Raw genomic sequence first — 19,218 nt, 5'->3', positions numbered from 1 at the left:
GAATCAGGTTGTTGAGATGCATAGATGACAAGATATCTGCCATCATTTTCTACTCACTGCTTTACCTGCTGACCTGCTTCTGAGAAAAGCCACCTCTTTAAGCATTGCCTGACTGCAAAATAGTTCCTATGATACTTCTCATCCAAAATAGTTCATCAAATTGAATTCACAGTTATATATGCTTTTAAAATAAGTTTAATAGAATCCTTGAATAACTAGGGCCAACAACGATATTAGATTAAAGATTGCTTTCAGAGTAGCAGCCGTGTTAGTCTGTATTCGCAAAAAGAAAAGGAGTACTTGTGGTACCTCAGGGACTACCAAATTTATTTGAATATAAGCTTTCGTGAGCTACAGCTTACTTCATCGGATTCCGATGAAGTGAGCTGTAGCTCACGAAAACTTATGCTCAAATAAGTTGGTTAGTCTCTAAGGTGCCACAAGTACTCCTTTTCTTTTTAGATTAAAGATTCTGCTCCTTTAAATTACATAGTAGAAACAATATTGATATGCAACAAAGAGGCCAAAACCAACATTATTCATGTCAAACATGGTGAGAATTTATTTTTGATTGGATAGTACTATCTGTCAAGACTATTACATGTTTATAGGTTTTTAATTCAGACTTGAAGAGCATTATTTGGAAAACACCTGTGAAGACTATTTGGTTGTAAAGTCAACTCCCAAGACAATTTTAATGGAAAAAAAAATGAAATTAGCTGCCAAATGTATATGTATGCATAGCCTGCAGACCATTTCTACAGAAAGCAAGAGTATCTTGCACACAATAGCTATTTACAAAACACATCTAAAGTGAAATATTGCATCCCAGTGAGCAAAAACACTGTATAATGCATTTTATTTTAAAGAAATAGTAAGCAAGCCATTTACAAGTAAAAAGAAAAGGAGGACTTGTGGCACCTTAGAGACTAACAAATTTATTTGAGCATAAGCTTTCGTGAGCTACAGCTCACTTCATCGGATGCATTCAGTGGAAAATACAGTGGGGAGATTTATATACATAGAGAACATGAAATAATGGGTGTTACCATACACATTGTAACCAGAATGATCACTTAAGATGAGCTATTACCAGCAGGAGAGCGGGGGGGAGGGGGGAGGAAAGGATCTTTTGTCGTGATAATCAATGTGGGCATTTCCGCAGTTGACAAGAATTTCTGAGGAACAGTGGGGGGGTGGGAAGGAGATAAACATGGGGAAATAGTTTTACTTTTTGTAATGACCCACCCACTCCCAGTCTCTATTCAAGCCTAAATTAGTTGTATCCAGTTTGCAAATTAATTTCAATTCAGCAGTCTCTCCTTGGAGTCTGTTTTTGAAATTTTTTTTGTTGAAGTATTGCCACTTTTACAAGTAAACCAGTAAGTGATGGTAGACAAATTAAGCATTTCTAGGCTTTGATACAAAAGTCACCATTTTATGGTATATGATAATTTCTCCATTGTCTTTGCAAAGGTATGAAAATACAAAGGGATCATATTTACCACTGGCAAAAGCAGACATCTGGAAAACCTGTTCATTGTGGAAATTTAGTATTTGCAACCAGTTAGGGACCTGATATGTCTTGTTTTCCAGAATGGTGCTTCAAGATGCTGATGTCCCAATTGAGCAAAGTCCTTAAGCATTAAACTTGAAATTCCACTAGGTCTCAGAGCTGGATTTTCTTATGGCCCTTCTCATAACCCCGATCACACAGCCTGAATTCTGTTGGACAGATTTCCAAAAGCACTCAGCTTCCAGTATCACCCATTGTTCTCAATTGTAGATGCTGGGCAATTTGAAAACCTACACTTTCAATTAGGTGCTTACATAGGATCCAAGAATTTTTGAAAATCTGTCCCATTCAGAAAGTAAGGCATAAATTGTCAGAGTATTTTCGGGAGCTACTATTAGATTTAAAAAAAAAAAAAAACAGAAAGACCAGGGAAAAGCTAATAAGAACACATGGAGTTTTGGTATCAGAACATCTGTACCTCACTTGAGGTTTAATTCTTCCCCCTCTCCCCCAAGTGAGGTCAATAACAAGCTTCATTTCAGATTGGGGCTTTGATGAGTGCTTTCTATTAGTTTTCTAATGTGAAAGAAAGACATGTTATCCGTGTTTTTAAAAAAAGCATAGTCAGCGGTCAAAACCTGGCTAAAAAACAAACCACTTTTTTAAAAACTGAAAGGCACATAAATCAGAAGAGGTTTTTCCCCTAATACAGCTTAACATCCTTGCCAGCTTCCATTATGCTCCGACATATGATTCAAATGGAAGGTTAATAAAAAATGTCCATCACAATCATTTGACTTTATTAGCGTTATCTTAAAAACACACATGCTGTACATTTAGAATGAGGATTATTACACAGAAGCCTGTACCATGGCATTTACTGTTTGCCTTCTCCCTGCCCCACTTTTTATTGTTATTTAAACAGAAAACAGCTAGTGAAAAAGAGCAATACAAATGCTAGCCTTATAATGCCATCAAACACAGCTCTAGAAAATAAAGCAGAAGAGTAACCAAAGCCTTTCTAAAGTATTTTTTGCTTGTTTTTGCTCGTATAAAAAAAAAAGACTTAAGGTACAAAATGAAAAAGAGAGAGGGGTGGGGGTTCTCCAGCTCATCTTAGTATTAGCCCAAGTCTAGCCAGCTGTCTCTGAATAAGAGAAATGTTCTTCAGGATCAGGAGTGATGACTGGCATGAAGAAAAGATCCCAAGCTTACAGTCTAAATAAATGTATCCAACACACTTCTGAATGGCAGGGGGAAAAGCTAACAGTGTAACAAGGTTGTGTACTGTTTAAGTGTAGAGGACTAGATGCCAGGACTCTTAGGTTGTAGAAGAGCCTGTCTTGGCCACTAACTCTGTGCAGCCTTCCAATAAGTGACATTAGAACCCAACCCTACGTTATTAAACAAAAGGAGAGTTTTGCCATTTACTTCAGCGGCTGCAGGAGCAGTCCTTTAGGCATCTGATTCTGCAAACTACTATTCAAGGAAACAATCTTTTCTCACAGTTGAAGTTCCATCAAACTCAATAGGATTATTCTGATGAACAGGGATTACTCAGGGGTGTAAAGGTTTGCCGGATGGCTTCTGTGTTTCTCTCAATATCCATCCATCACAATTCAAGCAGCACATTAAGTAGTCCTCTGAAATCAACAGGACTTACTGTGTCCTACTTAACATGAGTAACAGGAGGGCAGAGTTTGGCCTTTGGAGAACTGTTTGGGACCATCATGATTTGCCCCAATAGTGGTAAGGGACAGAGTAGCATATGTAAAGTTTTACTGCCATACATGCTGCATGCATATTTTCAGCAACAAATCTCAACAGCTGTTGCACAGGAGACAAAACATTTCACAACCCCGAGAAATATAGGTAGATAGACCTAATTTTTAGATGTAGACGAGGAATCAGTGTCCCTCTTGTCCTATGAATTAACCCAGCCTCAAAATCCAGGTTTTTTTAATATTGGTCTAAAAGCTATTAAAACCTTTTACCTACAATCTGAATAGAAAAGTTTGAATAGATGGAGCCACCAGCTAGAAGTTAGATTTATTTTCCTACGTAACATACCGCTGGACATGAACATAGTTGCATTAAGTTTTCATCAGAGAACGTCAGCTGCAAAATTAGACTCAAGTCCATGATTTAACTTTAGTGCATGAAATAAGTCTTCATCCATAGATGCCCTTTTACTGGGGGGGAGGCGGTTTGGTTAAATAAAAGTAGTATTTTCTCTGCTTCCCCCTAAAAACATTAAATTTTAGATCAGAAAAACAGAACATGCAGGCCAACCAGAAAACATCTTTCAAAATGGAAACATACATTCTTTAAAATAAAAAATTTTTAAAAAGGAGTCTCCAACGTTAGTCTGATTCCTGTTACCAGATCTGTACTGTAAAGAGTCAATCATGTTCATATTGTACAAGAACAACGAGCGGTTAACACCGCCCTAATCCAAGTCTTCAAGGAGAGTGCTGGGCCTTTGATGCCTCACATTTCACACAACTCCTTAACCTTTGATTTCTGTGATGCCTCTGACTAGATCCTCCTCCATCACCGAGGCCTGGTCTACATTACAATGTTTAGCTAATGTAATCCGTCTCATGTTGACCTAGCGGTGCACATGTCTATGCTTAAATCTGTCTCCCACTGATGCAAGTGCCCCATTACAGCAACAGTCACATCACCTCACTGAGCCACAGTCAATGTCCTGAGGTCGATGCAGCACAAGTGTACATGCTGCGTTACTGATGTCAGCCATAACCGTACTCTCCAGCAGCTGTCCTATAATGCCTGTCATGGACTGCTGTGGTCACAGCTGTGAACTCCACTGCCTAGGAGTCATAGATATCAGAGGCCCCCGTCCCATTTAAAGCATCATGAATTTTTGAAATGCCTTCTCCTGGTTGTCCAGCTTGGTGAGCACACCTACCAGCTCTCTACTGCTGTGTGCTACTGACGAGCTCAGCATGTCAGCTACATGCTCCAGGCATGCTCTGACTCGGAGTAGACAGGTATAGCCCTGCACGGACACACAATTTATATCCACAGGTGTGAATATCCATGGATATAAAGTGGATATCCACGGAGTTGCAGGGCTCTAGCGACAACGAGCAAGACCCGCAGGGCCATGGCCAGTGTCCAGGCCAGGAACCAGAGTGGTGAAAGCAGCAGCATGTCAAGCTGCCACTTGCAGGAGGTCAGCACCCATTCCGGGCAGTTCATTTGGCATGGCTGTACCACCCCCAGCCCTGCTGACTGGGGCGGGCACCTGGCTCACTGTCAGCCGTCCCTGATTACGCTTGTATATGCAAGTGGCTTCTATGCTCCCGGACAGGAGTCCCTTCCATGTACTGCTTGGGCATGTAGAGAGCTGTGTAGGGTACATACCCACAGAGTTCAGTAGGTCTTTACTCCCCTGAACAGAGCATCACCCTCCACACTGCTGTTTATACCCATGCTGGGGGAGCATGTATGTACTCTATGCACACCCATTAAGGAGTGTGCAGTGTAAGTATACCCTAGGAGTTACTGTAGAGCATCTCCTTCAGCTCTTGTGATAGGAGCCTGTTTTTACAATGGAGAAGGATCCAAAGTTAATGCTTACTATCACTTACAGGGTTCTGAACATCCACGGTGTGCAGTCCACTGAAGTCCGTGAGATGCTTGTGGATTTGTTTCAATATAAACCCAGGTGAACAGGGATTCTTAAAGGAATCAGCTGGCTGAAGGTCCCTTGTGATCCAATGTCCCATGGTTTAAAATAACTAAATGGTACCCCACAGAGCCATCATTTGGGAGAGGTGAAGGAGGAATTCTTTGCTCTCTGAGCAGATTCTACTTTATTTGGCATGCTTAGAAAATCATACAACAGACATCTGTTAAATTCTCTGACCTGTGTTTTCTCAATATTTGCCTGCATATGCACTTTGAAGGACTGGAATCTCATGAATCACATTAAAAACTTGAAAAAGTTCACGTGAACAAAGTATCCTGTATGATTTTAAATTTCCACTCCCACTGAAACCTCTATGATCACTACTGAGGCCTCATCTACACTTAAAGGTTTTGCCATTTTAACTATGCTAGCATAGTTTAAAGGGCAAAACACCCTAGTTATGGACACAGTTATGCCACTATACAAGTGTTTATCTTGGTATAAAACTTACTTGGATTAGGCAAAACAAAATAAGCTATACTGATATAAAGCTTCTTATATCAGGATAACTGCATCTACATAACTATGTCAGTTTAAAAAAAAAAAATCACCCCCCTGACAGTTACACTGCTAATACTTTTTAAGTGTAGACCAGGCCCGAATAGCCCTAATATCCTGAGGACCCTCTGGATACAAATCAAGTCCCTGGTCAAGAGATACCACAGGAGATAGTAAAATGCATGGACTAAAGATGGACCCTTGCCTCAAATCCCAGATCCAGATCCTCTCCGGAAGTTCAAGGCTATTCAGAGGTAGAGGGTAATTTTGAGCCATTATTGAAATTAAGAGAAGCCACATCATCTTCATTCAGGTCTGGGTTTTTTCTTGTCTCCAGACAAGAAAAGCATTTGGGATACACAGATAACTATGGGTTGGTAAGAAAATATCAGTATTTTCTGCAAGCAGGTGCCCAGCCAGAAATAACTCGACTTTAGTAGAAACATCTGGCACATCTTTAAGCAACATAGCACTTCCAAGGTCAAGCAGGTAAACCTGGGTATTCTTACAAAAGAAACTTCAACATTTCTAATTCTGGACTTTGATATAGATTCTTTCTGTGGAGCTGGGCAAATAACTTAACTGCTTTATCTTATTTTCATCGCTTGTAAAAAAAGACCACCACCACCCCTACCACAGGCATGCAGTGAGGATGAATTAACTGCCCGTATAACACTTTAAAGACAAACAAACAGTTGCTACATAAATGCTACTCACCCACATCATTCCATGTATTGATCAAAAAGTGGATTCACTCCAATACTATTTTCTCAGAAACAAATAAATAGTGTTAGCCTACGTCTCTGCAGTAACTAAGCTCCTCTAAACATACATGGCTTGTTTTACTGTATGTTAATGAAAGAGAGGGGCAAAAGATAGTATGTATATGGCTACTAAAATGGATTGTTTTATATTCACATGGTATATACTGAAGGCTTTGATAATCCAGAGAATTAGCTTTTACAGTAAACACTCATCTGTCATACTCAAAATACATATTCTTCACATCTTGCATGTCCTATAAAAGGAGCAAAAAGGTTATGCTGTCCTCCTCTTTCACAGTCAACAGCAGAAAACAAACATGGGTCATTTCATCTTTTATAATTCTTCTCTCCCTACCTGTTTTGTCAAATAAGCCCTCCTCAGGTGCTCCAGTCTAGTGGTCATGGAGTTTATTTGAGCAAGCTGCATGTACGCCAATCAGACTTCCTATTCATCACAGTCTGGCATGAAGTCTCTTGATAGCTTCTGTTCATTTGTCCATAGACTCTGAAGACGTGAAAAGTCTGAAAGGGAGATCGGGAAAGGTTAATTGGTTTCATTGACCATCTGTTTGTGCTGTGAATAAATGCTGAAAATAACGTGTAATAAATGGCATCTACAAGGATTAAATAAATCAATTCCAGGGATTAGAAGTAACCTATAGATTGTGTTAATGGAACAGGAGTCTATGTAACAAAAATCAGTCTTACTGAGATGTAAAGTCTTAAGACCTGTGGGGGATACCAGAGCAAGGTTTCCCAGGAAGCCTGAAGGTGAAGTGGGAAAATAAAACAATTAGAGATATCCAATCAAAATTTGAGCAGATACTGGGAGGATTACAAAAGGAGGACACAGACTAGACCCCTGTCATTGAAAAAACAGCACATGTGTAATCGCTTTGCCTTTGTTGTTTTCTCTGTTACATTCCACTTCCATGTAGCACTTGGAAGTTCCTGCACTGAAAGCATCTATTTCAGATAGATACTTTTAATACCAGTACTTTGTCCCTCATTAGTGCCTTCCATTCAAGGCTCTCAAAGCATTTAAGTACTTAATTGAAACTGGCCTCACACTGCCATGAAGTAGGTGAATCGAGATATCACAGAGCTGGGAACACAATTTCAGTCTTCTTACCAGTCCTGTGCTTTAACCGCTAGACCACCGGTACAATTTTCAAAAGCACCTACACGATTTAGGAGCCTGATTTCCAGATTTTGAAGATACTTAGGTGCCTTCAGATTCAGATAGGTACCTAATTGAATTTTCAAAAGCACCTCAGTGCCTAACTCCCACTGATTTCTATGGGAGTTAAGCACCTAAATACTTTTGTGGATCTTGGCCTACAGGCTTAAGTCACTTTTGAAAGTGGAACTTTAGGCCCTTTTCAAAATTTTACCCCACACTTCCTCTCCCTCTTCAGCTCATCTAAAATCTTCCAAGTCCCAGTTTAGAAGTGTGGCTCCTTTAAAGATTAATAACTCTCGGCTTCATACATATATCCGGCATTTTCCAAAAAACCCCAACCCACTCTAAGGCCAATCCATTTTCACAAGAGGGAAAGAAAAGGAATGAGCAGACCAGCCCCAAGTTGCTATTCTCTCCTTCTTAAAAATAGTACCAGCTGTTCTGAAGAATTCTGGCACTATACAGCAATGCAGCTGAAGATACTACAAGTTATAATCAATTACCTCTTACAGAAAATTGATCACATTAAGTAGCTACTGTATTTTAACATCTAAATGCATCCTTATTACCACCTTTGATTTAATTTTTGTTAGTGGGATCATGAAGAATTGTTGACAAACATTTGAATTATGTATTAAGTGATTGGTGGTACACTTCCCCCTCTCCCACCCAAAAATGGCCTAATGCCATCAAGGTAACCGAAAACTACTATAAAAAGAACAGGAGTACTTGTGGCACCTTAGAGACTAACAAATTTATTTGAGCATAAGCTTTCATGAGCTACAGCCCACTTCATCTGAAAACTACTATGTTAGAATAAAAGATGTGGAATGAAGATGCAGAACAAAAAGGTCACAGTTCAAGCTAGGAAGTGATGGTGCAGCTCCCCAGATGCATGGGGGGTGAGGGAGAGAGGTACAGAAGAGGATCCATAGCTAACCTAGCAAGATGTGCTTTGGAGTTACTTTTCTTTATGTAATTGCCATTTATTATAATTATTACAATTATTATTTCTACTGTGGTAGTGCCTGCAAGCCCTAGTCATGGATCAAAGCCTATTGTGCTAGGCACTGCACACACACAAGCTGGTACCTGTTCCCAGAAGCTTACATTTTAACTATTAGGTGTGCATTAAACCAATGAGTGAAACCGAACCATTCTATAGAGGGTACTGCAGTACCCACTATGGGATGAAAGACTGGAAGTCTCGGAGTTGAAAGATCATTTTTAAAGCACCTTTAAAATTACCATACTGGATCAGACCCAGTTGTCCATCTAATTTAGTATATTGTCTCTGACAGTGCCAGAATCAAACATAAAAGAAAAAAAGATACAACTTAGTGGATAACAATGAATGACACTGCCCATAGATGAAATTTAATTCTAACCTCCAGCAGAGGCAATTTTCAGTTGTAGAAATAAAGCCATATTGTCTTGTGTATAGCGTTCTCCTGATGTGTGGCCATGGGAGAAATCTGACAATACTCTGGGCGATGTTTTAACAATAAAACAAAGGCGAATTTGCACTATGCTTGCATTTGCAGAATATTAATATGTATTGCCACCCCCTATAGTCTTAGCCACAAAGTCTGGTCCAGGATAGCTTCCTGAAAAGAAAGCTTTGGAACCAATATATTGAACAGAAATTGAATGATTTTAAATTCGGTCTCAAAATGAGCCTCAGGGCCATCCTTAGGCATATGCAGCATACACAGCTGTGTAGGGTACCCCAAAATTTTGGGCATCCCAGGTCTTAGTGTCTGCCCTCCTGCCTCTTCCTATCCCTGTTCTGACCCTTCCTGTAGGCTTCCACCATAGCAGACTGGTGAGTCTTCCTCAGGAGGAAATCTAGTATTTAAAAGTGAAAAAGACTTCCAGCCTGCCAGGCCTATTAGCACAACATTGAAACTGTTAAAGAGCCATTCAAGTGGTAATGAAGCCATTTAACAGGCATTTGCCAACCCCCAGGTATATACTGTCAGTTTTTGAATTTACTGACAAGAACAGTTGTGCATTACTGCAATATTTACTCAGAACATGTTAGTCCACAGGACCTTAGTTTAAAATTTGCTTTAAAAATATTTCATTAGTGTGTTACTGGAGATTATAAAATCACATCTCTAAAAAATGCATAGATTTTTAAATGCACAATCCAAGTATTCACCTTTAGCCTTAGATGCTTGGATCTTCAGACACAGGTTTTTTTTAAAATAAATCCTTCAGAAAGCCACCCTTATCTAAAATACACATGCTAGCCTGGGCTGCCGTCAGGCATAGGGGCACCAGTTTAATAGTACTGCACAGTGCCCCACAAAGGACGGCCCAGATAAGCCTGATCCTGCTGTCACTGAAGTCAATGTAAAACTCCACTGGCTTCAATGGGAGCGGGCTCAAACTCAGATAGTTGTTGGATGTTTGTTAAGTCATGCTTTCCATCATGTGTACATGGGGTGCCATAAAAAACTCCCTAATAACTGTGGCACTGCAGTGTTTTCTACTCTAACTATATTAGGATACCAAAGGTACTACACATACAGCAGTAATTGGCAACCACTGGACATGTGATTTTAAAATATAACAAGGGAAAATGAAGCACAATAGGGTGCATCATGGCAAAAATATATTTCCTTTCACTTTTGCTTCCTCAGGGTTTACAGTCACATCAGGTGGCAGTGGTATTATTCATATAGAAGTGATGTCAAAAAGATCTGGGGAGGGGGGTAAGATATCAAATATACAGATTAGCAGAAAGAATGTGAACAGAAAACATTTAAGAAAGAAACTCTCTAATGTGAATGTAATCAATCGGAACTTTCTTCTTTCTTCCCCAGAGAGCTTTCAGGTCTTTTATTTTAGTTGAACTTCCCTAGATAATTCAGATAGACCAGGACATTCAGGAGAGATGAATGGACTGACAGAGCTTCAGATGAGTTACAATAGGTCATAAAATGTGGCCAACTTTCTTGTAATAGATTGTCTCTACACATATCCAGTAGCACTCAGAATCACCTCAATGAAAGCCTGATTCCTCTGAATTTCATTTTCAAAAACGTAAAAATGGTTCAAAAGAAATATTTTATAAGAATAGGAAGAATTAGAGTAAATTTGTTACTCGGACTTCATCAGGGGATTTCAGGCATTGTACATGCCATGTGTAATTAGGGTGACCAGATGTCCCAATTTTATAGGGACAGTCCCAATATTCGGCGCTTTTTCTTATATAGGCACCTATTGCCCTCCATCCCCGTCCCAATTTTTCACATCTGCTGTCTGGTCACTCTATGTAATATCTTGCTTAAAATACACCTTATTGAGACAGTAGTGATGATTGATTGATGATCCCTCGATTAGAGGATGATCTCTACCACGGATTTATGTATGGGTCCTGAGATGACTTAGGAGTCCGATCCTGGAACTGCAATCTGCCGGCAGTAGGTATAGACATTTTATGGCAGGTCAGTGGCCTGCTGGGAGACTGTTATTTCCTTCCTCCTCTCTCTTTTCAGCTTTGTGGACAAGGCACTTCTCAAAGTGGGCTACTGCCTGATGGAGGATATGGTGCCTTTGGGGTCAGTTGGTGGTTTGCTCTTCCCATCTTGTGATGTCCACATCAGTTTTCTTAAGATATGCTTTCAGTGTGTCTTTGTAGCATTTCCTCTGACCATGGGTGAGCTGAGAGTAGAGGACTTGTTTTGGGAGGCAAGAGTCTGGCATCCACATACAACGTCCAGCCCAGCGAAGTTGGTGCATGAGGATCATTGCTTAAATGCTGGTGACATTGGCTTCAGCGAGGATGCTGGCATTAGTGCAGCGATCTTGCCACTTGATGCAAAGGATCTTCTGGAGACATTGTTAGTGATACCTTTCCAAAATCTTCAGGTGCCGTCGATAGGTCACCAAGGTTTCGCATCCATAAAGCAGTGTAGGAACAACAATTGTCTTATAGACCTGAATCTTGGTGTCCTGTCACAGGTCACCATCCATGCAAATTGCAATGGATCAATTTCCCAAAGGGAGCACTTGCGCACTAGATCCTGTGCTGGATCTTACTGTTGATTTTTGCATTTTGAGAAAGTTGGCTACCGCCTATACCAATATTGAGTGAGAGTCCTAGGCTTCAGTAAACTTGTGCAAGAAAATCCAGTATGGACTGAAGATTATTCTCAGTGTGCACAAGGATGACACAATCAGCAGCATACTGAAGGTCAGTAATGGACGCCCTGAAGACTTTAGACTTCGAGCGGAGACATCGAAGATTAAAGAGCCAACCATCCATTCTATACTGAATGTCAACTCCGCTAGGGAGGTAATCTTTAATGAGGACCAAAATGACTGCTAAATAGATGGAAAACAGGGTTGGGGCAACAACTGATCCTTGCTTAACCCCAGTTTTGATGATGAAAGATTCCATCTCAAGGCCATTACAGACAACTGTGGCAGTCATCTGATCATGGAGAAGCCTTAGGACCTTAATAAATTTTGGAGGGCAGCCAAATCTAGCCAACACCTTCCACAGATTGACAGAGTCAAAGGCCTTTGTCAAATCAATGAAAGCCATGTATAGGTCCTGATTTTGTTTAAGACATTTCCTGGATTTGGTGGGTAACGAAGATCATGTCGGTTGTCCCAAGAGACAGTAGTATAGGATATACAGAACGTCTAGGCTTGGAAGGGTTCAGTTTGAGTCAGGAAATGCCGATTTCACTGAACTCACAAATCCATAAAAAATATTTCCATCTATAATCAACAAAATTTAGAGATAAGCAAAAGTAAGAAAAATGCTGCTTGAGAACTTAGAGTTTAATTTAAGGATATTTTCTTTGTATATTTTGACATGTGACGTTGACAATTTATAGTTAAACAGTTATAAAGCTTTAACTTTTTAACTGTGTCTACCATCATTAAATAATTGTCCATCCCCACCCTCCCGTGTTGTCTAATTCCCTAATATCCCACCACTGAAAATTTAAATGAAAAAAATCCTTTAAAAAAAAAATCAATACTATCTAGCAAATTTATAAAAAATAAAAATCTAATTCTGCCAAGCCTAACTATGTCTTATATATGTGTGTCTTTGAAAGAGAGATGAGAGTCTGGAGGAATGAACTGTTTCATTCAGATAAAACAAAAATTCACAAATCTTTGCCCCATCCTTGAGCCCAAACCTGCCCAAAACTTCTCTGAAGTTTGAAAAAGTTTGCTAATTTAAAAAAAAAACAACCTGTAACTGATGCATAGCATTATAAATGGTCTGAACAAGAAGAACAAACCCTGATACATACAGAAAACATCTCATTGTAAACTTCACATCAATTGATGGAGAAGTGTGTCCAACAAAGAGGAAAGGAGTACTTGTGGCACCTTAGAGACTAACAAATTTATTTGAGCATAAGCTTTAACACAGCTGCTACTCTGAAACCAACAAAGAGGAGTGGGGGAAGGTCACCTTCTGACTTTGACACTTTAAAAAAACTTCAAGTTTGAATCGACCCACTGCTCAAGAGGAGTTGATAGAAAAGCCAGAACAGACATGTTCTTCCTCTGGCCACTGGTAGTTTCAGGGGAACAGAAAGTTCCAAAAAATTTTAACTCAGAAATATTGAATTGCTTTGTTTTGACATCTTTGATCAAAATTAAATGTTTCAACATTCCCTAATCTAAATATTTCATTTCTACTTGTTTTGAGATTAATCTGTGTCCCCCTGAGCTGCTGGAGTGCTTCATGGTATTTGTAGTTCAGGTGTCTCATGTCCCCATTCTCCTCTATGGTTTGGGTTCTGGATCTGGACTACATGTCCCATGATGCCCTACAGCAGTTCAACTGGCAGGAATACTGCAGTACATCATAAGAGATGTAGTCCACCCAGGCAGTCTGGCCCACAAAAGAAAATGCAAGCATGAGGCACCCAAACTGCAACTCCCATAAGGTACTGTGGCCACTCAGGCAGACAATTCAATACCAAACTGGTCCAAATCAAAATGTTTCAATTGGTTTCCAAAAAAAACCCACAAAAAAACAATGTTTTGATGTGGGTCAACATAACATGAAACAAAAGTTTGGCAAAAATCAACATTTTTTCCCCCAAGGAAAAGGTTTAGTTTTGCAGTGATTGCATTTTACATCCAAAAGGCATTCCCACAGGAAATTCCGAATCAGCTATAGTAGATGTTCTCAAACAGTGGTCCACGAACTCCATTCAGGTGGTCCACAGATAGTTCCCTCTAAGGTGCGCCTAGGTGGCCACAAACGAGAGAAAGAAAAGCCACCCATCTAATTAGTGGAGCCATACAGGAGTGACTCCATTAGGTGCCTGGCCCCTGGAGAAGATGCACAGGTAAGGTAAGGTGGAGGCCTTGAGGGGAATAGTGGATAGGTGGGAAGGGGCAGTGGGGTGAAAAGAGGGGTGGGGAGAATTTGGACATGCAGGGCTGTGGTGGCCAGAGAAAGAAGTGATTTTCTCCAGCTCCAGGGCTGCGGCTGCCTGAGAGTGACCCCGCCCCGCTTTCTCAGCCCCAGCTCGGGGGCTACTGCAGTGGGGGAGAGAGGGCACATCCATCGCATTAGAAATGTAAGACTACTGATAATAAAATATGAGTTGTGTGCTTTTACTTGTAGAACAAAAAATGTTTATTTTTAATTATTATTAATTATTAAGGTATTTTTATATAGTGCTTTTATCCAAAGCGCTTTATATAGTTAGCTAATGGTACAAACAACATTTGGAAAGATCACTAAGTGATCTGCTGAGACCCTCAGCAATTTTCAGGTGGTAGTAGGTGACTTCTGGGTACTCTTCTGGCTCTGTCAATCTGTTTCTTCACTTCAGCAGGTGGGTATTGTAGTTGTAGGAATGCATGATAGAGATCTTGTAGATGTTTGTCTCTGTCTGAGGGGATGGAGCAAATGCGGTTATATCGTAGCGCTTGGCTGTAGACAATGGATCGAGTGGTATGATCTGGATGAAAGCTAGAGGCATGTAGGTAGGAACAGCGGTCAGTAGGTTTCCGATATAGGGTGGTGTTTATGTGACCATCGCTTATTAGCACCGTAGTGTCCAGGAAGTGGATCTCTTGTGTGGACTGGTCCAGGCTGAGGTTGATGGTGAGTACCCAGAAGTCACCTACTACAGGACAGGTCCAACAAAGAAAACAACAGAACGCCACTAGCCATCACCTTCAGCCCCCAACTAAAACCTCTCCAACGCATCATCAAGGATCTACAACCTATCCTGGAGGACGAGCCATCACTCTCACAGATCTTGGGAGACAGACCAGTCCTTGCTTACAGACAGCCCCCCAATCTGAAGCAAATACTCACCAGCAACCACACACCACACAACAGAACCACTAACCCAGGAACCTATCCTTGCAACAAAGCCCGTTGCCAACTCTGTCCACATATCTATTCAGGGGACACCATCATAGGGCCTAATCACATCAGCCACACTATCAGAGGCTCGTTCACCTGCGCATCTACCAATGTGATATATGCCATCATGTGCCAGCAATGCCCCTCTGCCATGTACATTGGCCAAACTGGACAGTCTCTACGTAAAAGAATGAATGGACACAAATCAGACGTCAAGAATTATAACATTCAAAAACCAGTTGGAGAACACTTCAATCTCTCTGGTCACTCGATCACAGACCTAAGAGTGGCTATACTTCAACAAAAAAGCTTCAAAAACAGACTCCTGAATTGGAATTAATTTGCAAACTGGATACAATTAATTTAGGCTTGAATAGAGACTGGGAATGGATGAGTCATTACACAAAGTAAAACTATTTCCCCATGGTATTTCTCCCTCCCACCCCACCCCCCACTGTTCCTCTGATATTCTTGTTAACTGCTGGAATTAGCCTACCTTGCTTGTCACCATGAAAGGTTTTCCTCCTTCCCCCCCCTGCTGCTGGTGATGGCTTATCTTAAGTGATCACTCTCCTTACAGTGTGTATGATAAACCCATTGTTTCATGTTCTCTGTGTGTGTGTATATAAATCTCTCCTCTGTTTTTTCCACCAAATGCATCCGATGAAGTGAGCTGTAGCTCACGAAAGCTTATGCTCTAATAAATTTGTTAGTCTCTAAGGTGCCACAAGTCCTCCTTTTCATTTTGAGGTTTGCAACACACACTTATTTCCCCCATTGGTTCAGAACAACCCCGTTTATCTGAGCTGATAGCAGCTGAGGTTCAGGCTGCATTAATGATTGTATTGTAGTTGCAGCAAAATGTCTGGTTATCAAAAAAATTAGCAGGCCTAACATAATACTTGAGTGTTTATATTGCTGCAGCAATTTTTTCTTAAATATGTTCTCTCTGGCTTTTCCAAATTACCACAATTAATAAAGGTCCATTATTAATTTTGCATGATTTTCCATGTCTTGTTTGCAACTCAGCCACAAATATTTGACAATCATCCTGCAATTCAAGTAGGGCTTTAGTCCATACCAACATAACAGGGAAAGAGATTTTTTTTTTAAAAGGAAAATCTGACAGAAAATTGTGCTTTTGTGGCCACTTGTCTTTGTAATAATACACCATGAGACTTAAGAACTTCAAAGCACTTTTTAAGCACTGCACTCGACATGAAGTAAATTTTTATCCTCATTTTACAGACATGCAAACTAATATGAAGCAGCCAGGATAAAATGACACTCAGGGAGCTGTTACTAGAACTCAGAAGTAGAGATGAGCGAATAGCTGAATTTTTGGTTTGGTGACCAAAAGTAAAAAAAATTGTTTAATAGAATGACAGAAATATAGGGCTAGAAGGGACCTTGAGAAGTCATCAAGTCCAGCCCTCCGCACTGAGGCAAGACAAGTAAACCTAAACCATCCCTGTGTGTTTGTCTAACCTGTTTTTAAAAACCTCTAATGATGCGCATTCCAGGACTTTCCTTAAAAGCTTATTTCAGAGTTTTTTAACTACCCTCATAATTCAAAAATTATTCCTAATATCTAACCTAAAATCTCACTTACTGCAGATTAACCCAATTTCTTCTTGTCCTACCTTTTGTTGGACCTCTTTATAATAGCCCCGTTATCAGGACTGCTCCTCCCCACATCTTCTTTTCTCAAGACTTTATAAGCTCAAGTTTTTTTTAATCTTTTCTCATAGGTCAGGTTTTCTATTTTTTTTTTTTTTTGCGCTCTTCTTTATCTACACTCTCCAGTTTGTCTACATCTTTCCTGAAGAATAGTGCCCTGAATTGGACACACTATCCTAGCTGAGGCCTCACCCGTGCTGAGTAGAGTGGGTCAGTTATCTCCTGTGTCTTACATACAGCCCTCCTGTTAATACAGCCAAAATGATATTAGCCTTTTATGCAACTGCATCACATTGTTAACACACACAATGTTTCATTCGACCCAAAACTTTTTTATTTCATTGTTTTCATGCGTTTTGGTACCCCTTTTTTTAAACAAACAATCTAAAATCCAAAACGAAGTATTTTCGTTTCAAAATGGAAAGCCAAAATGTTTGTTTTGACCACTTCAAAATGGAACCATTTTACTTTTTCAAAAATTTATCTTTTTTCAGATGAAACTATTTGCAAATATTTTCAGTGCCCCCAGAACTGCATTATTTTTTTATTATTATTATTTGTTTTGGACAAGCTTACTATTAATTGAAAAAACAATATTTGCCCAGCTCTACTCAGAAGTTTCTGGCTTTCAGTCCTGTGTGCGGAACACTAGGTCTAATGTCTCTCATTGTGCTTACATGCTTTTTTTTTTTTTTTAAATAAGCACATACACAGGTAAGAATGTGTGATCTGCAGTTGTTTTACTGGATTTGAAAACTATCACCAATGCAATAAGACCCTAGGTCACAATGCTGGCTCCAAATCAGTTCTCACTTCCACCACGAATACAAAGAACAAATCAGTTTCACAATAACTATCCTGAAAAGAACAAGCTCATTTCAGCAAATGCAAAAGGTTTCATTACTGGAGATATTTTTATTACTTTTATACTTTTCCTCTATTTTTTCCTTCCCCTTTCATCCCTGTGCCTTCCAGAGTGCATCATTTAAGAGCATCACCACAAGTAGGGCCTCATCTCACCAGAGTCTAGCAACTTTCACTGGTAACCAGCAACCTGTGTGAAAACAGCACTACAAGGTCATTCAAATGATTTTTCCTTCAAGATTTTCTACCCACTTCACTACAGGCAGCCTATCTGATAAATGATTCCTTCAACTGAAGCATCAGGGCTGAAGTGCCCACTACAGGGAGCTTACGTTCCCACACTCATTTCTAGGAGTTCAAAATTAAGTTCTATATAAATAAGTCACTTCAGAATAACCTTGTGTGGAGGGCAACACCACCCCCACCAAATCCAAAAACCCATCACATCCCTCCAACACAGAGAAGCACCACAGTTACAGATATTTTAACATGCTTAAGCTCTGGACACTGATGCTACCAGTACTATTGGGAAGGAATTATTCCAGCAGTGATTCTAACCTTGAATACTATTGCAAAATGCAGTAGTATCCAGCACATGGGCTGAATAGGATCTCAGTTAGGATAATCCCTGGAACTCCAGTCCTTAGAGGCCCCATGTGAATGAAGGGACAGATTTAAAATGTATAATGCATTGCTTGCATTAGACTGAAACCCAACCATGCGCTCATCGAAATCCATGGGAGTTTTTGCCATCATTTCCACGGGGAACAGGAGCTGGTCTTTGCTCTTTGCTATTCCGAGCGCTCCCTAAAATGCCTCACTGAATGTCATCTTAATAAAAATCCTACCACCACCATGAGAATAGAGGAAATGTTTTATCCCAAAGCCCACAAACAGTTAAATTGAAAGATAGCACAATATACACTAGAAAAGGAGTACTTGTGACACCTTAGAGACTAACAAATTTATTTGAGCAGCTGTATGTGACATTACAGATAATCTACTGAAAATGTCAGTATACATCCATGTTCCTGCTCTAAAGGGATGAAAGAAAAGTACATAACTAAAGAGAATAGCATTTTTCTCATAATGAACTGAAAGGAAGGAGGAAAGAAAGATGGACACACTGAATCTGAGCTCACTTTAAAATAAATGTATTGGGTTTTGGTTTTTTTAAAACCCAGAGTCACTTGGAAAGAAAAATAATTTCTGATTCACCAATTCTGGCGAGTTCTTCGGCATCATTTGAACATGAGATTACTGGGGGATTTATTTAATTATTTTGGTACTTTTTAAATAAAAAAACAGACACAGATTTTAACCTTCAGATTCTAGATGATGACAGCTAGACTTCAACCTAGGTCCCCCACATCCCAGATAAGTGTCCTAACCATTGGGTTATTCAGGGGTAGAGTCTCTCATATTTCTTTGCAAAAAGGTCTCAATTTTGTTCCAATACGAAAACAAATTCTGAAACCCCAACATTTCATTAACTGGAATTTTTGTTTTTCCAGCCAGCCCTAGTATTTCTTGAGATTGGATAGGGACATATTAATGTATGTGGTAGAACTGCTCTTTTTTCATATTGCAGCTGGTAGTATGATCTGACACTACAACGTGTTCACA

General features: G+C 39.9%; 2 long non-coding RNA genes across 2 annotated transcripts; one reads left to right on the top strand and one right to left on the bottom strand.

Moving 5' to 3' along the window:
- Positions 1–1,899: 1,899 nt before the first annotated feature.
- On the bottom strand, positions 1,900–7,014 carry LOC119860568. Its single transcript, XR_005294570.2, has 3 exons — positions 6,852–7,014; positions 6,450–6,494; positions 1,900–3,760 (listed from the first exon to the last, which is right to left on the bottom strand). It is a non-coding gene; the product is annotated as an uncharacterized LOC119860568 (long non-coding RNA).
- Positions 7,015–9,429: 2,415 nt separating this feature from the next.
- On the top strand, positions 9,430–18,534 carry LOC122455518. Its single transcript, XR_006273744.1, has 3 exons — positions 9,430–9,589; positions 13,767–13,772; positions 18,521–18,534. It is a non-coding gene; the product is annotated as an uncharacterized LOC122455518 (long non-coding RNA).
- Positions 18,535–19,218: the final 684 nt, after the last annotated feature.

The sequence above is a fragment of the Dermochelys coriacea genome, chromosome 8 (assembly GCF_009764565.3).
Source record: "Dermochelys coriacea isolate rDerCor1 chromosome 8, rDerCor1.pri.v4, whole genome shotgun sequence".
Taxonomy (NCBI): domain Eukaryota; kingdom Metazoa; phylum Chordata; order Testudines; family Dermochelyidae; genus Dermochelys; species Dermochelys coriacea.
This window is presented reverse-complemented; position numbering and strand designations above follow the sequence as displayed.